The 16,807-nt window shown below is 42.0% G+C and overlaps 2 long non-coding RNA genes across 2 annotated transcripts; one reads left to right on the plus strand and one right to left on the minus strand.

The window, feature by feature from the left end:
- The first annotated feature begins 2,748 nt into the window (after positions 1-2,748).
- On the plus strand, positions 2,749-3,869 carry LOC119263630. The gene is made up of 3 exons (XR_005130402.1): positions 2,749-2,794; positions 3,406-3,469; positions 3,724-3,869. It is a non-coding gene; the product is annotated as an uncharacterized LOC119263630 (long non-coding RNA).
- A 9,301-nt stretch (positions 3,870-13,170) lies between these two features.
- Positions 13,171-16,654, minus strand: LOC108432578. Its single transcript, XR_001858234.2, has 2 exons — positions 15,845-16,654; positions 13,171-15,613 (listed from the first exon to the last, which is right to left on the minus strand). It is a non-coding gene; the product is annotated as an uncharacterized LOC108432578 (long non-coding RNA).
- Positions 16,655-16,807: the final 153 nt, after the last annotated feature.

Raw genomic sequence — 16,807 nt, forward strand, 5'->3', positions numbered from 1 at the left:
GAACATATGACTGAGATGGCAGGGGGAGCCATGGCACCTATCACACCTATCTTCCACCTCAGGGTATATTGAAGCCAATCTAGTTTTAGAAAAATGTACTCTGTGCACAACCTTAAACTGAATAAGTCCAAGGCGAGCACAGGAGGTAGTGGACCTTATCCTCTCAATAGCTTGATCCCAAGAACTCTCCGCGATCCGTATTCCTAATTCTGTTTCCCATTCAGACTTAATCTTAGTATTTGAATATTTACCAGAAGCTAAGATGATATTATACATCCTTGAGATAGATCCCCTATGGTGAGGAGAGTCTGATAGCATATGTTCCCAGCATTGTTTTTCTGGCAAGTCGGGAAAATTGAGGAAACTTTTGGAAGCAAAATTACGAGCTTGAAAATAACAAAACAAATGAGAGCTGGGAAGGTCAAACCGGGCTGATAGGTTAATGAAATTACTAAAGACCCCGTCTGCATAAAGATGTCTAAATTGTGTAATCCCCTTATCGAACCATACTGTGAATATTGGGTCCGTGAGTGATGGGGGAAATAGATGGTTATTTTTTACTGGTAACGAGAGAGATGCAGTTGTGAATTTAAAATAGCGTCTAAATTGGTACCATATCTTAAGAGTGTTTAGCAACACTGGGTTATCAGTGTACAGAGAAGGTCTTGCTGGCAAAGACGAAAACAGCAGAGCAGGCAAAGAGGTTCTCTTACACGATGCTAGCTCCATTTTGCTCCATATATATTGGGGTGAATCCAACAGATAACAAAGGTTGTGTATGTGTGTAGCCCAGTAGTAGAAACGTAAATTTGGCAACGCTAGCCCGCCGCTAAGCCTGCATCTCTTCAGTAAAGTTTTACTAACCCTTGGTGGTTTCTCTCCCCAGATAAAAGACCCAATTATACTGTCCAACGAGTTAAAGAAATGCGCTGGGAGGAAAAGAGGAATCAACCGGAATAGAAATAGAAATTTGGGTAAAATAGACATTTTGACCACATTCATTTTGCCAATTAGTGAAAGAGGTAAATTACCCCATCTCTGGAAATCAGACGTCACCTTTCGGACAAGGGGGGTGAAGTTAGCGGACGAGAGGCCAGCCAACGTACGAGTCACGTTAACGCCTAGACACTTGAACCCAGAAGGGCTAAACTGAAAGGGTAAATCTGATTGCTGCAGATCACAGGCTGCTGCATTAACCGGAAAACACTCACTTTTTCCCAAATTCAGTTTGTAGCCTGAAAAGGACCCAAAATCCTCCAAAATACTCAAGACAGCTGGTAAAGTACGCTCAGGATCAGTAATGTATAGCAACAAATCATCCGCATATAATGACACCTTGTACTCAATACCATTTCGTATGATTCCTTTAATTAGAGGGGAGGATCTAAGCGCTATGGACAGCGGTTCAATAGCGATGGCAAAAAGCAAAGGCGACAGTGGACAGCCCTGACGCTCCCCTCTTCCGAGAGGGAAAAATTCAGAGTGAGTATCATTGGTGTGGACACTGGCTTTTGGAGTTAAATAAAGGAGTTGAATCCATGAAATTAGTTTTGGTCCGAGTCCAAATTTTTTCAGTGCCATGAAAAGGTATTCCCACTCAACTCTATCAAATGCCTTTTCAGCATCCAGTGAGATCACCAGCTCAGGGAGTTCAGCCACTTGTTTTGAATAAATAACATTAAAAAGAGTACGAGTATTAAAAAACAGCTGGCGTTCCTTTATGAACCCGTTTTGCTCGTCTGAAATAATATGGGGAAGCACATTTTCCAGGCGGGATGCAATGGCTTTGGCTAACACCTTTACGTCAGCATTGAGTAGAGATATTGGTCTATATGAGCTACATTGGTTTGGGTCTTTGTCTTTTTTTAGAACAAGTGCTATTGTGGCTTGTGTTAAAGTTGGAGGGAGTGAGCCCCTGTCTAGAGACTCATTGTAAACAGATAATAACAATGGAGCCAACTTGTGAATGAAAGTCTTATAAAACTCCATCGGGAACCCGTCCGGGCCTGGGGCTTTCCTAGACTGCATGGCCTTAATTGCATTTGATACTTCTAGTAGAGAGAGTGGGATCTCCAATTGTTTAACAGTGTCCACATCGATGACAGGATTTGGTAAATCATGAAAAAAAGTATTTAATTTAGTTTTATCTGCCAAAGACTCAGATTTATATAATGCTGCATAAAAATTTTTTAAAATAGCATTAATTTCTTGGGGGTCTGTAGTAATACTATCTTGTGCGTTTTTAATACTAGGTATTAGACGTAAAGTAGCTTGCCGTCACAATTGGTGGGCAAGTAGGCGAGACGCTTTGTCCCCATATTCGTAGTATGTACCACGACTATGTAGTAAGAGGCGCTCAGCTTCTCCAGTTGCTATTAGGTCAAATTTTGCCTGTAAGTCTAATCACTGTTTGAGCAATTCAGGAGAGGAGGGGCAGAGTTAGTTTTTATGCATTTATATCTATTTGATTTTATTTAAAAACTCTTTATATGTATGCATTAAAATTAATTATTATCTACATAATTTAATCAGTTCCAAAAGATATTGATAGTTAATACATACTAACATATTTTAAATTAAAAAAAGCTGTAAAACAAACAAGATTCTGTTATTTAAAATGTATGTGATTAGTTTTCATAGAATTTAAGAGAAGTCAATGGAACGATGTTTTGCGCCAGTAGGTGGCGGTAATGCCCTTTTAAGTTGGTCGCCAACTGCCGTAAAACTTGAAGAAGAAAAATATTATGGGATGCACTTCTACTGGTGTGGGTGCAACATCAGTCTATGTGAGATGGTAAGCAATCCGAGACATCCTGTGTTCTTTTACTCCCAAATGTGTTCTAATCGTGCAGTTTATATCACACCACACCGATATCAATATATTTATGTAGTTTGTGATTATTTTTTAGCAGTTTATCTTGGTCGCGTTGTTGTACTGGACAGTGCTAGCCCACGTTAGCAACACAGCTAACAAGCTAGCTATTCGCTACATAGCATCTTGGCTAACTTAGTAATGTAGCTTGATTATAGTCATAAAATAACTACTGGTAACATTAAGTAAGCCTGATAGCATTCCCTTTGTCCACAACATTTATCCTATTCATTTTGTAAAAGGTTAGGCTCTGTTTGCTTAAAGGTTAGCTTGAGAATTCCTAAGCCTCTTTCCCGGCTTTTTTTTCGTGATGCGTGCTTCCTTGCACGTTAAACGTCGCTGTTGTGGTCTCATGTTGTTTTTTTTTTTTGTTGTTTTTTTGCCATGCTGCCTTAATTAGAATCGGGACTCTAATATATTAGCTAGCTAGTGTTAGGTGGGTGACTGCATTTTAGAGTACTATATTTAAATGCTGGCGTGGATTATAGATGCTGCTTTTCTTCTCACTGATATTCTTTTTTTTTTTCTTTCAGGTGCCTAGTTTTTTTCTCCGTCTCCTGTCCTGTTTTCTCACATACATGTGGCAACATAGATTTAGTAAGTATATATTAAAAGCTATACACATCAACATGTAGTACATATTAATATATAGTTCATGTGATATTAAAAATGTTTACAATATCTAGCTGAAATGTTTAGAGTAAGCATGTTCAAAGTATAAATTATTTGATTTTACGATACAACAAAACTAATTAGGCTTACACAGTCTGATCTCAGACAAGGTTGGATGTATTTTCAGCTCATTTTACAGATAACCTAATTGATTTGTTGTTCTTTGTCTTCATTCACAGGTGCTGTGTGAATGTGGCCTTGCAAATTGTGTGACAGTTTGTTATCTACTAGGTATGAGTTGTTGTTGTTGTTAAAACATTTTAGGCTAAGACATTTCCACCATAGCCCGACAGGGCAATATCCATGTGCATCCATCAGTTGTAAAAAGCGCTATATAAATAAATTTGATTTGATTTGAAATCTAGACTGTCCTTGCATATTCACAAGCTGGAAGAAACTTCTGGGTCACATATATAGAACACACATCAAGTTAGAAACAGCAGGTGCTCAGTCCATTACATTTTCATGTCAGACATAATTTCATGCTTTTAATATTTTTGTGAGGCTTAAATGCTAATAAAGCTGTTGAATCAACAAGGTGGTCTGATTGTTTGGCATCATTAAAATTGTACTGAATGGAAAGGAATTGCATAAATGTGATGCATTTTTATTAATTTGGTTTATTACATATGCTTATTATAAGCATAAATGACATGTAATTCAAATAAATATGCTATTTTGTAGAGGGAACCTGATTATGCAATTCAAACAATATTCTTTGTATTTTAAATACACTCATTAATTTAGAGTATACTTTATTAATACTGAATACATAAACTTTTAATGCGATTATGCATTTAAAATAAATAGGCTTTATTACACAAATGAATATGAATCATGTAACGTCTATTTGATAGGCTTGTTAAAATTATCTAAAAGTAAATGGGAATTTGGTGTAATAAAATTACATAAATCTTAAACGTTAAATATTTCTGTGAGTGCTCTTTGATGGTCTTCGACCTACAGTAGTCCAATTTCCACCGGCACCCTGCTGGTCAACAGCACCGGGCCTCGACCGATCCGGTATGGCAATCATATTTGTGATCTGCATCATAGTTTTGGCACAAGTTTTACGCCGGATGCCCTTCCTGACACAACCCTCACCATTTATCCGGGCTTGGGACCGGCGCCAGAAGTACACCCCTAAGGGCTGGTTATTTATAATATACACACACACACACACACACACAGTACAGACCAAAAGTTGGGACACACCTTCTCATTCAAAGAGTTCTTTATTTTCATGACTATGAAAATTGTGGAGTCACACTGAAGGCATCAAAACTATGAATTAACACGTGGAATTATATACTTAACAAATAAGTGTGAAACTGAAAATATGTCTTATATTCTAGGTTCTTCAAAGTAGCCACCTTTTGCTTTGATTACTGCTTCGCACACTCTTGAGCTTCAAGAGGTAGTCACCTGAAATGGTCTTCCAACAGTCTTGAAGGAGTTCCTAGAGATGCTTAGCACTTGTTGACCCTTTTGCTTTCACTTGCTTTTGCGTCCAGCTCACCCCAAACCATCTCGATCGTGTTCAGGTCCGGTGACTGTGGAGGCCAGGTCATCTGGCGCAGCACAACATCACTCTCCTTCTTGGTGAAATAGCCCTTACACAGCCTGGAGGTGTGTTTGGGGTCATTGTACTGTTGAAAAATAAATGATGGTACAACTAAACACCAACCGAATGGAATAGCATGGCTGTGGTAGCCATGCTTAGTATGCCTTCAATTTTGAATAAATCCCCAACAGTGTCACCAGCAAAGCACCCCCACACCATCACACCTCCTCCATGCTTCACGGTGGGAACCAGGCACGTAGAGTCCATCCGTTCACCTTTTCTGCGTTGCACAAAGATACGGTGGTTGGAACCAAAGATCTCAAATTTGGACTCATCAGACCAAAGCACAGATTTCCACTGGTCTAATGTCCATTCCTTGTGTTCTTTAGCCCAAACAACTTATCCTCCGCAGCAGAGGTGACTCTTGGTCTTCCTTTCCTGGGGCGGTCCTCATGTGCGCCAGTTTCTTTGTAGCACTTGATGGTTTTTTCGACTGCACTTGGGGATACTTTCAAAGTTTTCCCAATTTTTTGGACTGACTGACCTTCATTTCTTAAAGTAAGGATGGCCACTCATTTTTCTTTACTTAGCTGCTTTTTCTTGCCATAATACAAATTCTAACAGTCTGTTCAGTAGGATGTTCAGCTATGTATCCACCTGACTTCTGCACAACACAACTGATGGTCCCAACCCCATTTATAAGGCAAGAAATCCCACTTATTAAACCTGACAGGGCACACCTGTGAAGTGAAAACCATTTCAGGTGACTACCTCTTGAAGCTCATCAAGAGAATGCCAAGAGTGTGCGAAGCAGTAATCAAAGCAAAAGGTGTCTACTTTGAAGAACCTAGGGGTTGAAGAAGTGGGAGGTCAGCCTGTCAGTACTCAGACCATACGCCGCACAATTCATCAACTCAGTCTGCATGGCCATCAACACAGAAGGAAGCCTCTTCTGAAGCTGACGCACAAGAAAGCCCAGAAACCGTTTGCTGAAGACAAGTTGTCCAAGAATATGGATTACTGGAACCATGTCCTGTGGTCTAATGAGACTGAGATAAATTTGTTTGGCTCAAATGGTGTCCAGCATGAGTGGCGGTGCCCTGGTGAGGAGTACCAAGACAACTGTCTTGCCTACAGTCAAGCATGATGGTGGTGTTAGCATCATGGTCTGGAGCTGAATGAGTTGACTTTCTGAAGCAGAGCATGATCCTGTCCCTTTAGAAACTGCGCCTCATGGCATTTTTCCAACTCGATAACAACCCCAAACACACCTCCAGGATGACAACTGCCTTGCTGGAGATAAAGGTGATGGACTGGCCAAGTATGTAAACCCAATTGAGCACCTGTGGGACATCCTCAAACAGAAGGAGGAGGAGCGCAAGGTGTCTAGCATCCACCAGCTCCATGATGTCATATAAGATAATTCCCACAATGGGGAAATTCTCAGTGTTACAGCAGCAAAGTGACAGCAACATACTCAAGAAAAAGAGCAGTAACAAAAAGAGAACTAACAAGCAAATAATTTACTTTAAGTACTTAACAAGGTGTTTTACTGTTTATATATATATATATATATATATATATATATATATATATATATATATATATATACATATATATATATATATATAGTGTGTGTGTGTGTAACTAAACATAAAAAATAAGATTAAAAAAATAAACTCCATCCTTCACAAAAAATAACTAAATAAGAATCATAAATAAATTTTTAAAATACGATATTTACATTGTAAGGATATTTTGCCTGAAATTCACATGAGGTACTGTTTCATATTACACATGGAATGGTGATGACTTAACAATATAAACAATTTCAAATAGAAAGCTCAAGAGTATTTACACTATGAAGATATTTTAAAAATATATGCACATAGTGTTGATTTATCCTGAACACAGGAAAAGGTGATAAAACACTATGTTCTGTAGGTGTGTGAGGTCTAGTGGGGGGTGGAGGGGATTGTACTGGGAGCAGTGCGGGTTGTACAGTCTAAAAGCAGCAGGAAGGAAGGACCTTTGAAAGCACTCCTTTACACACTTGGGGTGAAGCACAATGCCGCTGAAGGAGCTGCCCAGTCTCATACATGGGGAGAGACCTATTCTCTAGCATGGTTGCTAGTCTGGCTAATATCCTCCTGACTCCCACCGTCTTCAATGGGTCTATGGGGCTACCCAGGACAGGGCTGGCCCTCTAAATGAGTCTGTCAAGTCTCTTGCTGTCTGCAGTTGAGATGCTGCTGCCCCAGCAGACCACTCCAAAGAACATGGCTGATGCCACAATGGTGTCAAAGAAGGTCCTCAGGAGTGCGCCTTACTCTCCAAATGATCTCAGTCTTCTGAGCAGGTAGAGTCTGCTCTGGTCTTTCCTATAAAGTGCATTTGTGTCTTCTGACCAGTCCAGTCTATTAAGATGAAAACCCAGGTACTTAAGAGTCTACCATCTCAATGTCCCTTGCCTGAATGTTCACTGGTGGAGGGAGGTGACTGTGTCTGCGGAAGTCTGCCACCATCTTTTTGGTTTTTCCCATGCTGATGAGGAGATGGTTCCTCAGACACCAATCCACAAAGTCCTGGGTCAGTTCTCTGTGCTCACTGTCATCCTCATCTGTAATGAGTCCGATGATTGCTGAGTCATCAGAGAACTTCTGTAGATGGCAGTTTGTTGAGCTGTACATGAAGTCTGTCATCATGGAGGAGTGGAAGAGGATTCCAGTACCAACCTGTGTGGCTCTTGTGAATTCCATGCCCAAGAGGGTTAAGGCAGTACTAGATAATAATGGTGGTCACACAAAATATTGACACTTTGAGCACAATTTGGACATGTTCACTGTGAGGTGTACTCACCTGTGTTGCCAGATATTTAGAATTTATGTGTTATATGTTATATGGTTCTATATAGCACCAAAAAGGGTTGCTCTATTGTTATATGCTTGACAATGTCACAATAGAAGAGCCTGATTTTCAAAAAGGTTCTATAGAGGACTGTATACAACACATTCTGAAGAAACATTTCACTATGCAAAGGAAATTAAAGCACAAAATGGCTCAGTATAGAAATCATGGTTCTAAGTACAATTCCCTTTAAAAAGATTCATTTTAGCCATCTTTTTAAATGTGTACTACTGTTTACTACAACCTTTAATGTGTTAAAAAGTTCATTTATTGTTTAATACTGTACCATGGCTTTAGTCCACTTATGTATGATTACATTTGTAGAATATCATTGCTGCATATTGGCAGCTATTACAAACTTGTTGAAATATAATTTTCTTGATTATCATTTATTTTGAAAAATTATTTGTTATTGTACCCATGCTATTAGGGGTGATTAGAGACTCTGGGACCCCTCTGATGCACATTTTAAGTTAGTCTCACGCTCTCAGAGTGTGCACTTCAAAAAAAGTTAAATCAAGTTGATATATCTGATATTTCTCAAATTGCGATTGTTAAAGTATTAGATCATTTCACTTATTAAATTAAGTCAAGGTGGGGCATTCCCTGATGGCAGAAAAAGCATCGTGAAAGTGCTCTCTGGGCAAAAATGAAAGGAAGTGCCCTATTGGCTGCCCTTCCCATTGAAAATAAATTATTGAGTGTCTGCTAGTTTAGCCCTTCATGCAATAAATTATGAAGATGTGTCCTCTAAAGCAAGAAAATGTGTCTTAATGTGTGCCCTAGTGGAGGCTAGTGGGGAAAGTGTGATGCCCTATAAGATGCTCTTCCAATGGATAAATTATGAAATGCCCTCTGTGGTGCCCATACATTACAGCATACCAAAGGGTGTCCTTTCCAGTAGAGAAAATGCAATGAAATGCTGTTTAGGCTACTCATAAAGGTAAGAAAACATGATAAGTGCCCAGTTAGGTGCTCCTCTAATGGGGTGGCATGGAGTTTCATCAAGGTGGTTGAAACCGTGTGAGTGGAGGAGGTGGGAGGTGGATGTTGAGAAGTTGGGATGTTGTTCTGCTGATCAACAACAGACAAACACCTCTCCCCTTAAAGGCATAGTTTGACAGATGAGAGGTATTTGTGATGCAAAAGTGTAAACTTGGGACAGAGCAGGGGGTTGAGGGTCGGAGAAGTTGGCCAGGTGTTCTGCCAGGGCAAATGTGAAAGTAGGAGTGAGAGGGTAGGGTGGTTTGCCAGGGGGCCTTTGAGGGAGCTAGTGAATGGTTAAGTGTGGCTGTGAACCTCCCAACCTGCACCTCTTGAAGGCACCATTGCCCTCTAGTGGATAAAATATGTAACGGGTGTCTCTAAATGAGTGAAACTGCGGGGAGTACAAAATGTCTCGTTGTGCTATGTAGGTGCCCTCACAATTGGATAAACCAAATGTTCATTTACCTCATGAACTCTGCTTACATTCAAAACACATTATATGGCTGCTAACAAGCCTTTCCTGAATTTGTGCAAAGGACCGATAAGTCAAGCTAATTTTCAGGTACTCTAATCGCATTGTCCCTATTTTTTATTTTTCAATGTAACTTTTTGGTTAGGTTACATTATATTGAGTTAACTATTGATAGTAAAAAACAAAGTAAATTGTTGACATTGATGACATTAAGTTTAAATTACTCATTCCCATTGTTAAAAACTTACATTAAACTCTTTGTAAACATAAACATTGGCCATACCTGGTAGATAACGCATCCAGCCAGCAGCTCATTTTAAGTGGCAGAAAATACAAACAGTACAGACTGAAACAAAATATGGTCAATAACGGTAAAATATTGTTGTATTTGAGGCTGTAATGTCAAACGTTTGGGGGGAAAAGTAGGGTCCATATGCCTTTAAGAATTGTGAAGGTGCCCCATTTTTCCAGAGAGAGAGAGAGAGAGAGAGAGAGAGAGAGAGAGAGAGAGAGAATGAGAATGAATTAAAAGGAAAATCTTACTTTCTCCCCCAGTTCTGCTTATTTTATATAAAGTGTCAGTGCATGAAACCAAACCAGCCATTAGGGGTGTACATTGTGTACTTCTGGTGCCGGTCCCAAGCCCGGATAAATGGTGAGGGTTGCGTCAGGAAGGGCACCTGGCTTAAAACTTGTGCCAAAACTATCATGCGGATCACAAATTTGATTGCCATACCGGATCGGTCGAGGCCTGGGTTAACAACGAACGCCTTGGGTGCTGTTGACCAGCAGGGTGCCGGTGGAAATTGGACTACTGTAGGTCGAAGACCATCAAAGAGGAGAGAAAGAAGGTGGGTTAGAAGGCAGCGAGAGAGAAGGAAAGGCAGGAGTGTGGAGGTTAGAGTAGGGACTCTGAACATAGGGACAATGACTGGTAAAGGCAGAGATAGTGTGATGGTGTAATTTGGAATGTGGTCAGTTCATATGCACCACAGGTTGGTTGTTAGTTAGAGGAGAAAGAGGAATTTTGGAATAAGATGGATGAAGTGGTAGATGGTGTCCCTAGAGAGGAGAGATTGGTGATTGGTGCAGACTTCAGTGGACATGTTGGTGAAGGGTACAGAGGGGATGAAGAGGTGCTGGGTATGTATGGTGTGAAAGACAGAAATGCAGAAGGTCAGATGGTTGTAGATTTTGCAAAGAGAATGGAAATGGCTGTGGTGAACATGTATTTTCAGAAGAGGAAAGAACACAGGGTGACATACAAGAGTGGAGGGAGGTGCACACAGGTGGATTATATCCTTAGCAGGAGATGCCACCTAAAGGAGACTGGAGATTGTAAAATGGTGCCAGGGGAAAGTGTAGCAAGGCAGCATAGGGTGGTTGTCTGTAGAATGAGATTAGAAACAAAGAGGAGGAAGAGAGTGAAGACAGAGCCAAAGATTAGATGGTGCAAGCTGAAGGAGGAGGATGGTTGCAGGCAGTTGAGGGAAAATTTGCAACAGGCCCTTGGGGGCAGATCTACCTGAGGACTGGGAAACTACAGCTAAGGTGGTGAGAGAAACTGGCAAGAATGTGTTGGGTGTTTCGTCTGGTCAGAGGAAAGAAGACAAGGAAAGTTGGTGGTGGAATGAGGAAGTCCAGGAGAGTATTCAGAAGAAGAAGAAGTCAGCTAAGAAAAAGTGGGATAACCAGAGAGATGAAGGAAGTAGTCAGGAGTACTGTGAGGCTAGTCGCATAGCGAAAAGAATGGTGGCAAAGGCAAAGGCTCAAGCCTATGATGAGCTGTATGAGAGGCTGGACAGTAAAGGAGTAAAGGACTTGTATTGTTTGGCTAAACAGAGAGATAGAGCTGGAAAGGATATACAGCAGGTTAGGCTGATAAAGGATAGAGAGGGAAATGTACTAGTGAGTGAACAGAGAGTGTTGAGTAGATGGAAATAGTACTTTGAATAACTAATGAATGAGGAAAACGAGAGAGAGAGGAGGACAACAGGGGAGAGATAGTGGATCAGGAAGTGCAGAGAATTAGTAAGGTGGAAGTGAGGGCAACTTTAAAAAGGATGAAGAATGGAAAGGCAGTTGGTCCAGATTACATACCTGTGGAGGTATGGAGATGTTTAGGAGAGAAGGCAGTGGACTTTTTAACCAGGTTGTTTAACAAAATCCTGGAAAGTGAGAGGATGCCTGATGAGTGGAGAAGCAATGTATTGGTCCCCATTTTTAAGAACAAGATGTGCAGAGCTGCAGTAACTACAGAGGTATAAAGTTGATGAGCCACACCATGAAGGTATGGGAAAGAGTTGTTGAAGCAAGGCTAAGGCGAGAGGTCCAGATCAGTGAGCAGCAGTTTGGTTTCATGCCAAGAAAGAGTACCACAGATGCAATTTTTGCGTTGAGAGTGTTGGTGGAGAAGTACAGAGAAGTACAGAAGGAGCTACATTGTGTCTTTGTGGATCTAGAGAAGGCATATGATAGGGTGCCAAGAGAGGAACAGTGGTACTGTATGAGGAAGTCAGGTGTAGCTGAAAAGTATGTTAGGGTGGTGCAGGACATGTATGAGGATAGTGAGACAGTGGTGAGGTGTGCAGTTGGAGTGACAAATGGTTTCAAGGTGAAGGTAGGGTTACATCAGGGATCAGCTTTGAGCCCCTTCTTTTTGCAATGGTCATGGAAAGGTTGACAGATGAGGTCAGGCAGGAGGCTCCATGGACCATGATGTTTGCAGATGACATTGTAATCTGTGGTGAGAATAGAGAGCAGGTGGAAGAGAATCTGGAGAGGTGGAGGTTTGCACTGGAGAGGAGAGGAATGAAGATCAGTAGAGATAAGATGGAATACATGTGTGTGAGACGGATGTCAGGGCTGATGTGTGACAGAAGGATACCAGCAAGAGTGAAAGGGAAGGTTTACAAGACAGTAGTGCGTCCTGCTATGATGTATGGTTTGGAGACTGTGGCTCTGTCTAAAAGACAGGAGGCTGAGCTGGAGGTGGCGGAGATGAAGATGCAGAGATTTTTGTTGGGAGTGACAAGGATGGACAAGATTAGAAATGAGCAGATCAGAGGGACAGTGAAGGTGGAGCAGTTTGGAGATAAAGCGAGAGAGGCCAGGTTGAGATGGTTTGGACATGTGTTGAGGAGGAATAGTGGATATATTGGGCAAAGAATGTTGGAGATGGAGCTGCCGGGTAGAAGGAGAAGAGGTAGACCTCAGAGAAGGTTTATGGATGTAGTGAAGGTGGACATGGAGATGGTTGGTGTGAAAGTAGAGGAGGCAATGGATAGGGCAAGATGGAAGTAGATGATCCGCTGTGGCGACCCCTAAAGGGAGCAGCCGAAAGAAGAAGAAGTCAGTGCATGAAACCACTAATAAATCCTGCTGTGTTTTGGAGCTCTACAGTGCTTCCGTGTGATTTTGCTGCAGTTAAAAGCAGTGACTGGGTATAGAGGGGGGGAGCACCCCAGGCTTCGTGTCTACCGTCACGGCTGTAGACAGTCGCGCGTTCTGATTGGGAGTCTACGGTCACTCGAGTCTATGGTGACTCTGGACCAAACGCCTTCAAAATCGCTACCACAGAAAGCAATTAAGCTTTCTATAAGCATATTATATTTTTAATGGTATTGTAGGCTATGCATTTAAAAACTATTTGATGTCATGCTTAAAAGAAATCACCTACATATGTTTGCATAAAACTATGGCTGTTATTAGTGTTTATTAAAAGCCCTTGCAAAGTTTGTTTACTCATTATGATAATCACAGTGATATTAATGATGACAGTACTAAGTTGATGCATATGATTCCAGCATAATTGACAAGCACAGGTCAGAGGTAACAAACCCACATAGGAAGGCAGAGATACTGAACGAATGGGTGAAAGACTTCCTTGCAGAATATGCAGAGAGCTTTCCACAAGTCTCCACTGTCCTTGAGGCCAACATTGACAGGTGTATCTACGGTCAGAGAGGGTTTAAGGATCACACCTTTCAAGAGATGTGGGAGCTCTACAGTCAGTACCCTACCCAAAAAGACAGGCCAGAGCAGTTCAGCGATGAGCAGAGGGAAAGAATACAGAAGGCGTACAGTTTTGTGAGGAGGTTCTTGCACACACCAGTGACACACATCATAAGCATGCAGATGAAGAGGTTCAGGAAGTATATTAATGACAAGGACAGATTAAGTGTTATTAAACAGGAAGAGAGCAGAATAGCATTGTGCATTAATATAATAGCTTAATAAATGAAAATTGTCCAATAGGTGTTATTTTAATCATGTTGGCTGAATGTGTAAATAAAAAACTGGTTTGTCATAAAATCTAGGTAGTTACAATGCATTTGTTTTCCAGCACCCGCAGACAAGCAACACTAAGTGTAATCCTACATCATGGCCAGGTGATGACACTGAACTGTTAGCTGCAAGCCAGTCTCTGGAAGGTAAGTAAGATACAGAGTTAATGGACGTAAACATGGTTCTAAAAAAAAAATTATAATACAGACTACTTTGTTTGGTAAATTCTTAGACTCGCTTAAGGCCCAGTCCCAGGGTTCTCGGCCCATGGCCAAGATCAAGCCACCTAAGTTCACTGTCTGGCCAAAACAGCCTGAGAAGAAATCACAGTCAGTTGTCCGGCCAAAAAAGCCTGCGAAGAAACCACAGTCAGTTGTCCGGCCAAAAAAGCCCAAGAAGAAGCCACAGTCAGTTGTCCAGCCAAAAAAGCCTGAGGAGGCTATCCAGCCGAAGAAACCACAGTCAGTTGTCTGGCCAAGAAAGCCTAGGCCTGCTGCCTGCCTCCAGCAGCCCAAGTCCACTGTCCCTCTAGAACAGCCTGAGCCATCTGTCCAGCCCAAACAGAACGCATCCACTAGCCAGCACACAGAGGCCCCGTCCACGACCCAGGGCCATGATTATCCTGTGGAATCACTTTGCACTGACAGCCCTGCAAGTGCTATTCACATTATGTACAAACAGCATAAATCAAAACAATTTGTTTTAGTATTATTTTGTACACAATAATAACCAAATCCCTTGTGTATGTTGTTTGTGATGCAGGTGGAGCTAGAGGGTTGGGTATGTCTGTGGGAAGACTCCAGTGGCATCCCATCTGCCAACATTTCCTGGCTCAAAGAGGACACCGAAAGAGGGTTGTTCACTCCAGTTCAAATCTACAGGTCTACAACACTGGTCTGTTCAAGAGGCGACGGGTGATGAAATCCGACCGCATGTAGTTTTACACCGGAACCTCCCTGCTACATCAGAGGTGGTCTGCCAATTCCTCAGCCATTTTTTCGGAGCCGAGTCATTGTGTGGCGCCCTGTTGGAGTGTGGAGGTACTCCCTGAAGTGTCCGTGAGGTGATGAATGTGTGGGTAGAGGACAGAATGTGCACCTCTACAAGTCTGTCTACCTCCCCCGGGTATAACTCATTTCTCCTGTGTTTGAGTTTAATTATATTACAGTTGAATATTTTTTAGTGTGTATGTAAATATGCAAAAATAGGAGTGCAGAAAGTCATATGCTGCTAATGATTTTTATTATTATATGTACATCAGGTACGTCACATCTGTGATGTGTCCAGCTGGTACACAATGCTCACTGAGGTATTGTGCTGTGGACCCTGTACAAAGACGGCTAAGTGTGGAGAAGGTGGAACAATAGGTCGGTGGCTTGCGTGGGATCCTGCTATTTTATCACAGCTTAGTGAGGCTCATGAAGTGATGTTCCCTGCCATCCTCACCAGGAGGTGAGTATACCATAAGTAACATGTGCAATAAACTGACTTTAAAGTAGTCGCTCAAATCAACCTCAACATATTGATTGTGACTCCACTTACAGGCATGGTGTGGATAGGAATGTTGTGTGCCTTCTGAGGGACCGGACCGAAGGCAACACTATGGTCAAGGTGTGGTGGCAGATACAGGAGAATCATGTTGAGGAGTACCTTCAACGTAAGGACCTGTACACCACACTCCTCATGACTGTTTTGAAACCTGGAGGAATAGTCTCCTCATTAGGGCACACTTTTCAAGCTCCACCTTCTCCAAGAGAGCTTCCCTCTGCATGGCTCCTGCGACACGCCTTCCTGCTGGCAGAGGCCAACAATGTCCAGGATTACAGGAGCCAGATCCTCTCCACTTTTGGCACTGTGCTCAAAATGGATTCCACAAAGAAAGTTTGTATATTAAAACATATTGCCATGCTGTACGACACTAAACACAGTTGCAAAATTATTTTTAAAAATCAATTATAGAGCCTAACAGTGGCTATCACATTATGCAAAAATATTTTTTAGGTGGTGAAGAAGCTGTCTGGGGAGGGTGCAGGCTCACCAGCATTGGAAACGAGCACTCACAAATAGTTTCCTTTGTGCTGACCTGTGAGGAGTCCGTTGAAAAGCTGCAGCCGATGTGCCGTGGAGTGATGAACAGGTTTCGGCTGGCCAATCAGCCTTTGTCTATATTTTGACTATATTTCCAGGGAGCAGCTGAAACACCATGTTCGGAGGGTTACGCTCGGGGCTCAGGAAACATTCTGGCTCGTCCCCCTGGCCATTGAGGAGCTGAAAGGTCCCACTGGACTGGACGAGAATGGAGTGAGCCTCTTCAAAACACCTGGTAAAAAAAAAGATCTCATACAAAAAATTTTTATTACTGCATTAACACAGAGTGCAGCATGTAAAGCGAACCTAACACACTGTGTGTGTGTGTGTGTGTGTGTGTGTGTGTGTGTGTGTGTGTGTGTGAGGCCATTGATGAGATGTGGGCAGCCCAGCAGCAACACCTGGAGTGCATTCAGGATTCACCAGATATGAACATGTATAGGGTGGCACGTACCACAACCATCAACAACGTGGACGTGCCCTACTATAAATGTTTGCGTGGAAACAACAGCCTGGAAGGATTCCACAAAACTCTACCAAACATGATTCTAGGTACATAAGTGTAATCTGTAAACTAGTAACAGATTCGACACTTGACCCTGTCTTTATTCTAATACCTTTTATTGTGATGTTTAGGTCCCCACTGTGCAGCACGGCCCTATCAGGTTTATCACATTCACATGGTGATGCACTGGATGCCGACTTGCCTCACATCACGCTCAGTAGTGACGAAACCTCCACTGTTCACGCCCCGGCCTTTGTGAGTAGCTCAGGCCCGTAGCCAGGGGGGATCGAAGGGTTCGTTCGAAACCCCCCCCTCGCCCTCTCGCCCCCTCCCCCCCGTACACAGTACGTACACAGTAGAGCCAGAAAAGAGCTTTCAAACAGCATCAAAACCATCTGTTTGTAATTTAAATTGACATAATCAAGGTTGAATGTGTAGTGCCCTACCCTCTTA

Source organism: Pygocentrus nattereri, chromosome 6 (genome assembly GCF_015220715.1).
Source record: "Pygocentrus nattereri isolate fPygNat1 chromosome 6, fPygNat1.pri, whole genome shotgun sequence".
Taxonomy (NCBI): domain Eukaryota; kingdom Metazoa; phylum Chordata; class Actinopteri; order Characiformes; family Serrasalmidae; genus Pygocentrus; species Pygocentrus nattereri.